Here is a 5168-nt window from a genome sequence, read left to right on the forward strand (position 1 = left end):
CCCACAAATAATGCCCCAAATGCCGCCGCCTGGTGGGGGGAACTGCCGCCTAGTCCCGGTTCTATTTTAGGTCACTTTTCTCACTTTCTGACCCACAAATAATGCCCCAAATGCCGCCGCCTGGTGGGGGGAACTGCCGCCTAGTCCCGGTTCTATTTTAGGTCACTTTTCTCACTTTCTGACCCACAAATAATGCCCCAAATGCCGCCGCCTGGTGGGGGGAACTGCCGCCTAGTCCCGGTTCTATTTTAGGTCACTTTTCTCACTTTCTGACCCACAAATAATGCCCCAAATGCCGCCGCCTGGTGGGGGGAACTGCCGCCTAGTCCCGGTTCTATTTTAGGTCACTTTTCTCACTTTCTGACCCACAAATAATGCCCCAAATGCCGCCGCCTGGTGGGGGGAACTGCCGCCTAGTCCCGGTTCTATTTTAGGTCACTTTTCTCACTTTCTGACCCACAAATAATGCCCCAAATGCCGCCGCCTGGTGGGGGGAACTGCCGCCTAGTCCCGGTTCTATTTTAGGTCACTTTTCTCACTTTCTGACCCACAAATAATGCCCCAAATGCCGCCGCCTGGTGGGGGGAACTGCCGCCTAGTCCCGGTTCTATTTTAGGTCACTTTTCTCACTTTCTGACCCACAAATAATGCCCCAAATGCCGCCGCCTGGTGGGGGGAACTGCCGCCTAGTCCCGGTTCTATTTTAGGTCACTTTTCTCACTTTCTTACCCACAAATAATGCCCCAAATGCCGCCGCCTGGTGGGGGGAACTGCCGCCTAGTCCCGGTTCTATTTTAGGTCACTTTTCTCACTTTTCTACCCACAAATAATGGCAAAAAAAAATGCTTACAGCACCCAGTATTCCCAGGCGGTCTCCCATCCAAGTACTAACTGGGCCCGACCCTGCTTGGCTTCCGAGATCAGACGAGATCGGGCTCATTCAGGGTGGTGTGGCCGTAAGCGAGGGAAGCGCTTGTGAAATGCCCCAAAGTGTTGAAAATGTTCCCCAGGCCCCTGGTTCCCCATCCCCGCAGGAGGAGGCTCCCCAGGCCCCCTGGTTCCCCATCCCCGCAGGAGGAGGCTCCCCAGGCCCCCTGGTGCAGGAGGAGGCTCCCCAGGCCCCTGGTTCCCCATCCCCGCAGGAGGAGGCTCCCCAGGCCCCCTGGTTCCCCATCCCCGCAGGAGGAGGCTCCCCAGGCCCCATGGTTCCCCATCACCGCAGGAGGAGGCTCCCCAGGCCCCCTGGTTCCCCATCCCCGCAGGAGGAGGCTCCCCAGGCCCCCTGGTGCAGGAGGAGGCTCCCCAGGCCCCCTGGTTCCCCATCCCCGCAGGAGGAGGCTCCCCAGGCCCCCTGGTTCTCCATGCCCGCAGGAGGAGGCTCCCCAGGCCCCTGGTTCCCCATCCCCGCAGGAGGAGGCTCCCCAGGCCCCCTGGTTCTCCATGCCCGCAGGAGGAGGCTCCCCAGGCCCCCTGGTTCTCCATCCCCGCAGGAGGAGGCTCCCCAGGCCCCCTGGTTCTCCATCCCCGCAGGAGGAGGCTCCCCAGGCCCCCATGTTCTCCATGCCCGCAGGAGGAGGCTCCCCAGGCCCCTTGGTTCTCCATCCCCGCAGGAGTAGGCTCCCCAGGCGCCCTGGTTCTCCATCCCCGCAGGAGGAGGCTCCCCAGGCCCCCTGGTTCTCCATCCCCGCAGGAGGAGGCTCCCCAGGCCCCATGGTTCCCCATCACCGCAGGAGGAGGCTCCCCAGGCCCCCTGGTTCCCCATCCCCGCAGGAGGAGGCTCCCCAGGCCCCCTGGTTCTCCATCCCCGCAGGAGGAGGCTCCCCAGGCCCCCATGTTCTCCATGCCCGCAGGAGGAGGCTCCCCAGGCCCCTTGGTTCTCCATCCCCGCAGGAGGAGGCTCCCCAGGCCCCTGGTTCTCCATCCCCGCAGGAGGAGGCTCCCCAGGCGCCCTGGTTCTCCATCCCCGCAGGAGGAGGCTCCCCAGGCCCCCTGGTTCTCCATGCCCGCAGGAGGAGGCTCCCCAGGCCCCCTGGTTCTCCATCCCCGCAGGAGGAGGCTCCCCAGGCCCCCTGGTTCCCCATCCCCGCAGGAGGAGGCTCCCCAGGCCCCCTGGTTCTCCATGCCCGCAGGAGGAGGCTCCCCAGGCCCCCTGGTTCTCCATCCCCGCAGGAGGAGGCTCCCCAGGCCCCCATGTTCTCCATGCCCGCAGGAGGAGGCTCCCCAGGCCCCTTGGTTCTCCATCCCCGCAGGAGGAGGCTCCCCAGGCCCCTGGTTCCCCATCCCCGCAGGAGGAGGCTCCCCAGGCCCCCTGGTTCTCCATGCCCGCAGGAGGAGGCTCCCCAGGCCCCCTGGTTCTCCATGCCCGCAGGAGGAGGCTCCCCAGGCCCCCTGGTTCTCCATCCCCGCAGGAGGAGGCTCCCCAGGCCCCTGGTTCTCCATGCCCGCAGGAGGAGGCTCCCCAGGCCCCCTGGTTCTCCATGACCGCAGGAGGAGGCTCCCCAGGCCCCCTGGTTCTCCATCCCCGCAGGAGGAGGCTCCCCAGGCCCCCTGGTTCCCCATCCCCGCAGGAGGAGGCTCCCCAGGCCCCCTGGTTCCCCATCCCCGCAGGAGGAGGCTCCCCAGGCGCCCTGGTTCTCCATCCCCGCAGGAGGAGGCTCCCCAGGCCCCCTGGTTCTCCATGCCCGCAGGAGGAGGCTCCCCAGGCCCCCTGGTTCTCCATCCCCGCAGGAGGAGGCTCCCCAGGCCCCCTGGTTCCCCATCCCCGCAGGAGGAGGCTCCCCAGGCCCCCTGGTTCTCCATGCCCGCAGGAGGAGGCTCCCCAGGCCCCCTGGTTCTCCATCCCCGCAGGAGGAGGCTCCCCAGGCCCCCATGTTCTCCATGCCCGCAGGAGGAGGCTCCCCAGGCCCCTTGGTTCTCCATCCCCGCAGGAGGAGGCTCCCCAGGCCCCTGGTTCCCCATCCCCGCAGGAGGAGGCTCCCCAGGCCCCCTGGTTCTCCATGCCCGCAGGAGGAGGCTCCCCAGGCCCCCTGGTTCTCCATGCCCGCAGGAGGAGGCTCCCCAGGCCCCCTGGTTCTCCATCCCCGCAGGAGGAGGCTCCCCAGGCCCCTGGTTCTCCATGCCCGCAGGAGGAGGCTCCCCAGGCCCCCTGGTTCTCCATGACCGCAGGAGGAGGCTCCCCAGGCCCCCTGGTTCTCCATCCCCGCAGGAGGAGGCTCCCCAGGCCCCCTGGTTCCCCATCCCCGCAGGAGGAGGCTCCCCAGGCCCCCTGGTTCCCCATCCCCGCAGGAGGAGGCTCCCCAGGCCCCCTGGTTCTCCATCCCCGCAGGAGGAGGCCCCCCAGGCCCCTGGTTCCCCATCCCCGCAGGAGGAGGCTCCCCAGGCCCCCTGGTTCTCCATGCCCGCAGGAGGAGGCTCCCCAGGCCCCTGGTTGGGAGAGGGGGAAAAAGAGCAAAGTGTTTAAAAATGCCCCAAAGTGTTGAAAATGTTCCCCAGGCCCCTGGTTCCCCATCCCCGCAGGAGGAGGCTCCCCAGGCCCCCTGGTTGGGAGAGGGGGAAAAAGAGCAAAGTGTTTAAAAATGCCCCAAAGTGTTGAAAATGTTCCCCAGGCCCCTGGTTCCCCATCCCCGCAGGAGGAGGCTCCCCAGGCCCCCTGGTTGGGAGAGGGGGAAAAAGAGCAAAGTGTTTAAAAATGCCCCAAAGTGTTGAAAATGTTCCCCAGGCCCCTGGTTCCCCATCCCCGCAGGAGGAGGCTCCCAAGGCCCCCTGGTTGGGAGAGGGGGAAAAAGAGCAAAGTGTTTAAAAATGCCCCAAAGTGTTGAAAATGTTCCCCAGGCCCCTGGTTCCCCATCCCCGCAGGAGGAGGCTCCCCAGGCCCCCTGGTTGGGAGAGGGGGAAAAAGAGCAAAGTGTTTAAAAATGCCCCAAAGTGTTGAAAATGTTCCCCAGGCCCCTGGTTCCCCATCCCCGCAGGAGGAGGCTCCCCAGGCCCCCTGGTTGGGAGAGGGGGAAAAAGAGCAAAGTGTTTAAAAATGCCCCAAAGTGTTGAAAATGTTCCCCAGGCCCCTGGTTCCCCATCCCCGCAGGAGGAGGCTCCCAAGGCCCCCTGGTTGGGAGAGGGGGAAAAAGAGCAAAGTGTTTAAAAATGCCCCAAAGTGTTGAAAATGTTCCCCAGGCCCCTGGTTCCCCATCCCCGCAGGAGGAGGCTCCCCAGGCCCCCTGGTTGGGAGAGGGGGAAAAAGAGCAAAGTGTTTAAAAATGCCCCAAAGTGTTGAAAATGTTCCCCAGGCCCCTGGTTCCCCATCCCCGCAGGAGGAGGCTCCCAAGGCCCCCTGGTTGGGAGAGGGGGAAAAAGAGCAAAGTGTTTAAAAATGCCCCAAAGTGTTGAATAATGTTCCCCGGCCTCCTGGTACCCCATCCCCGCAGGAGGAGGCTCCCCAGGCCCCCTGGTTGGGAGAGGGGGAAAAAAGAGCAAAGTGTTTAAAAATGCCCCAAAGTGTTGAAAATGTTCCCCAGGCCCCTGGTTCCCCATCCCCGCAGGAGGAGGCTCCCAAGGCCCCCTGGTTGGGAGAGGGGGAAAAAGAGCAAAGTGTTTAAAAATGCCCCAAAGTGTTGAAAATGTTCCCCAGGCCCCTGGTTCCCCATCCCCGCAGGAGGAGGCTCCCCAGGCCCCCTGGTTGGGAGAGGGGGAAAAAGAGCAAAGTGTTTAAAAATGCCCCAAAGTGTTGAATAATGTTCCCCGGCCTCCTGGTACCCCATCCCCGCAGGAGGAGGCTCCCCAGGCCCCCTGGTTGGGAGAGGGGGAAAAAGAGCAAAGTGTTTAAAAATGCCCCAAAGTGTTGAAAATGTTCCCCAGGCCCCTGGTTCCCCATCCCCGCAGGAGGAGGCTCCCAAGGCCCCCTGGTTGGGAGAGGGGGAAAAAGAGCAAAGTGTTTAAAAATGCCCCAAAGTGTTGAATAATGTTCCCCGGCCTCCTGGTACCCCATCCCCGCATGAGGATGTCACCCAGGCCCCTGGTTCTCCATCCCCGCAGGAGGAGGGATTGTGGGTGGGAGAGGGAAAAAAAGAGCAAAGTGTTTAAAAATGCCCCAAAGTGTTGAAAATGTTCCCCGGCCTCCTGGTACCCCATCCCCGCCTGAGGATGTCACCCAGGCCCCTGGTTCTCCATCCCCG

The 5168-nt window shown here is 63.6% G+C and overlaps 1 non-coding gene across 1 annotated transcript; it reads right to left on the reverse strand.

Moving 5' to 3' along the window:
• Window positions 1-843: 843 nt before the first annotated feature.
• LOC148058602 (5S ribosomal RNA) lies at window positions 844-962 on the reverse strand. The gene has a single exon (XR_015709669.1). It is a non-coding gene; the product is annotated as a 5S ribosomal RNA (ribosomal RNA).
• Window positions 963-5168: the final 4206 nt, after the last annotated feature.

This window comes from Callionymus lyra, unplaced genomic scaffold (assembly GCF_982586985.1).
Source record: "Callionymus lyra unplaced genomic scaffold, fCalLyr1.hap1.1 HAP1_SCAFFOLD_63, whole genome shotgun sequence".
NCBI lineage: Eukaryota > Metazoa > Chordata > Actinopteri > Syngnathiformes > Callionymidae > Callionymus > Callionymus lyra.